Source organism: Cebus imitator, unplaced genomic scaffold (genome assembly GCF_001604975.1).
Source record: "Cebus imitator isolate Cc_AM_T3 unplaced genomic scaffold, Cebus_imitator-1.0 Scaffold30, whole genome shotgun sequence".
NCBI classification, from domain to species: domain Eukaryota; kingdom Metazoa; phylum Chordata; class Mammalia; order Primates; family Cebidae; genus Cebus; species Cebus imitator.
Genome location: NW_016107345.1, coordinates 299,256 through 303,258, shown reverse-complemented (window position 1 = coordinate 303,258; position 4,003 = coordinate 299,256). Strand labels below are relative to the sequence as shown.

The window sequence follows — 4,003 nt, the reverse complement described above, 5'->3', positions numbered from 1 at the left end:
TTTAGTAGAGACGGGGTTTCACCATGTTGACCAGGATGGTCTCGATCTCTTGACCTCGTGATCCACCCGCCTTGGCCTCCCAAAGTGCTGGGATTACAGGCGTGAGCCACCGCACCCGGCCTATTTATTTAATTTTTAAAAATAGAGACAGGATCTCACTATGTTGTCCATGCTGGTCTCAAACTCCTGGGCTCAAGCGATCCCCCTACCTTTGCCTCCCAAAGTGCTGACCTATCTAAACCTGTGGTATACCTTAAGTAAGGGAAATATCTAGATTTTAGTTTAGTTTTTTTTTTTTTTTTTTTTTTCCTGAGACAGAGTCTCACTTTGTTGCCTAGGGTAGAGTGTAGTAGTGCGATCTTGGCTCACTGCAACCTCCATCTCCTGGGTTCAAGTGATTCTCGTGCCTAAGCCTCTTGGGTAGCTGAGATTACAGGATTGCACCACCACACCCAGCTAATTTTTGTACTTTTTGTAGAGATGGGGTTTTGCCATGTTGGCTAAGCTGGTCTTGTACTCCTGACCTCAAGCAATCTGCCCGCCTCAGCCTCCCTAAGTTCTGGGATTACAGGTGTGAGCCACCATGCCCAGCCTAGTCTGTAGGATTTTAATACCCTCTTTAGTATGAATAAATTGTTCACTCAATACTTTTTTAATAGAAAAACTATTTGACTGTAAATTTTACAGTAGTCTTTTTTTTTTATCTTTTTTTTCTGTACCTGTACATTCAAGAAATTTTTTACAGTAGTCTTAGGGAAAACTTAAGCTTTGCTATCAGATTCTCTTACAAGAAGGTATGTAGGGTATTAAATAGTTTTTTGGTTTTTTTTTTTTTAAGATGGGGTTTCGTTGGCCAGGCTGGTCTTGAACCTCCTGTTCTCAGGTGATCCACCCACCTCGGCCTCCCAAAGTGCTAGGATTATAGGTGTGAGCCACCTCACCCAGCTTAACTAGTTTTAAAATTAAATTACTTAGCTTAAAGTCTTCTTATTTTTGCAGAATTTCGCTTTTTAATAGATCTTTATGTGGTTCCCAAATTTAGGCTGTATCAAATTTAGGCTTAAAATGAATATGCTCAGAGATTGGGATGCAGTGAGTCTGGAATAAATAAAAGCTGTATTTTTTTAAGGCGATTTTAACAGTCATATGAATAGGGTCCTTTATTCATAATATATTGAAAACCATTACCAAAACGTTAGTGAATGCAGTTCAATAGTATTAACTGTTTATACTTGAAATTATACCAGTGACTGTGGGTGATACGGTCTTTGCTTAGAGCTCACAATCCAGTGGGAAATTAAGACCAGTAAACACAGTTTTAATGCAGTGTATGAACCTCTGTGCTGTGTAAGGAAAGGTCACCTTCAAATACTGTGTGATGTCACTTAAATGTGGAATCTGAAAAAATTGAACTCAAAGTTGAGAGTAGAATGATAGTTACCAGAGCCGGTTGGGGGCAGAGTAAGGGGTGTATTGGGCTGGGAAAGGGGAGACATTGGTTAATGGATACAAAGTTTCAGTTAGCAGGAATAAGTGCTGGTGTTCTATTGCAGGGGTTCTCCTCTGCTCCCTGTTAGAAAGCAAGCCACACAGCAGGAGGTGAACAGCATGTTGGGTGAGCATTACCACCTGAACTCTGCCTCCTGTCAGATCAGTGGCAGCGTTAGATTCTCACAGGATAGTGAATGTGAAGAATCCTGTTGTGAACTGCACATGTGAGGGATCTAGGTTTGGTGCTCCTAATGAGAGAGAATCTAATGCCTGATGATCTGAGGTGGAACAATTTCATCCCCAACCACCCCACCCCCATTCTTTTGTACAACACAGTGACTATAGTTAATAATAATGTATATTTCAAAATAGGTAAAAGAGAATTTTAAAATATACTATTCACAAAGAAATGATAAATATTTGAGGTGATATTTATGCTAATTTGCCAGATTTGATTATTCCACTGTGTATACATGTGTCAAAACATCACATTGGCTGAGCATGAGGGCTCATGCCTATAATCCCAGTACTTTGGGAGACAAGGCAGGTGGATCACTTGAGACCAGGAGTTGGAGACCAGCCTGGGTAACATAGTAGCAAAATCCCATCTCTACAAAAAAATATACCACGTGTGGTGGTGTGTGCCTGTAGTCCCAGCTACTTGAGAGGCTGAGATGGGAGGAACACTTGGCTTGAGCCCAGGAGGTTGAGACCCCAGTGAGACATAATCGTGCCACTGCATTCCAACCTGGAGGACAGAGTGAGACCCTGTTTCAAACAAAAAAAAAAAAAGCAAAAAAACTCTTATCACATTGCACCTTATAAATATATGCATTTATTATTTGCCAATTAATGAGAAAACAAAACTTTTGAAAAGGAAAGTCACCTTCTATCAATTAGCTGAATCAGAGATAACCTCTTAGAAGACGTACCCCTAAACTGAGCTATCAATGCTGATTAGGAATTTGGCAGGTGAAGAGAGGTGGAGAAAGGAAAAAATAAAAAGAAATTGCACGTGTGAAGAGTGGCCTATTCAAGGAAAAGAAATTGATTATGGCTGGTGTAGGGGGACAGATAGGCCATCTAGGGAAGACTAGAGAGGCAGCCATCTTCATATCATGCAGTACCATCCAGGCCATGTAAAAAGTAGAAATTTACTGCTAAGAACACTTGGGAAGCTATTGAATAAATTTAAATAGGGAAGTATTGTGATGCATTTGCATTTTAGGAAGATTATTCAGGTTGTAGAATGAGTGGATTGGAGGGATTAAGAATTTGAGTAGAGAAATTAGTGAAAAATGATGCAACCTAAAGGAAGGGTGTTGATGGCCAGGATTAGATTAATGGCTACAGGAACTGAGAGAAGTGGACAGAGTTGAGAGACATTTAGAAGGTGGGTTAAACATGATTTGTAGTAGATTAAGAGAAATAAAGCATTTGATTTTTGTTAGATGTTAGTGGGTACTTATTTCCTCACCTGTCATACCTATTGCTTATGAATAGAATGAATATTAACAGTGTGCTAAAATGCTTCAGCCAGTCCACCCAAATTACAGTTCATTTGTAGCTAATTTAGAGTAATGTATTTTATTCTAGATTTAAAATTAGGAAATTATTTTGTACTCTCAAGATTTTACCTTTGCTGTGTTATAAAACTTAAACATTTTTATTTTTCTATGTTTTATACCACAGGTTGCTTCTAGGATATATTTTTGAAATAACAACTATTGTTTTCAGTGCATAAAAATAAAAAGAAGGCAACACAACCCTTACTGACATGCATATGTTCAAATAGTACAGTATACATTAACTTTATGGAATAAAAAGTAACTTGTCTCACTGTGCATTCCTCCCCAATACTACAAAATAACACTGTAGAAGTAGAGTCACCCCAAGTATCCAAAATAAAAGCTTATGCATATTCTATATTCTTTCTTTTGACTTTGCAGAAAAGGAATTTTTACCTGACCCATTCTCTACCTCCTTTTAAAAAATATCCGGGGCCCTTAAAAACACAAAGATTGATTGTATTCTTTTTTTCACCCACACCACTGTATAATGATATATAGATATATCTTTAACCAGTTCTGAATGATGATCTTTAGATTACATTTTAATTATTATAAACAAAACTGCAGCAAATATTTTTATATTGATAGTATATCCATAGGTTTGTGGAAATAAACAAAGACCACTCAGATGAGAACAGAAACTATTTATGCAGAGGTTGCTGTAGTAAAAGAACTTGAGTTTGGCAGAGACTCAATGGCAGGCAGGGGAGTGGGAAAGTTTTACAGGGAAAAAAAGGGAAGGTTTCAGAGATGCCTGATGGGAAATTGTTGGCAGCAGGGAACTGGAGGTGGGCTAACTAGAAGCAAGGCATCTTATATGATTGGTGTTAGGGTAGTATACTTGGCTTTCTTGTTTGGTCCTTAATCGCTCAGGTTGAGATTATGATTGACAAAATTGTTAGGTCAAAGGGTGTGTGTGTGTGTGTGTGTGTGTGTGTGTG

At 38.4% G+C, this 4,003-nt stretch overlaps 1 protein-coding gene across 4 annotated transcripts in view; it reads left to right on the top strand.

Annotated features, from left to right (window-relative positions):
• Positions 1-4,003, top strand: part of PIK3CB (phosphatidylinositol-4,5-bisphosphate 3-kinase catalytic subunit beta) — a 182,873-nt gene that overhangs the window by 77,259 nt on the left and 101,611 nt on the right. The gene's annotated exons all lie outside the window — the stretch shown is intronic.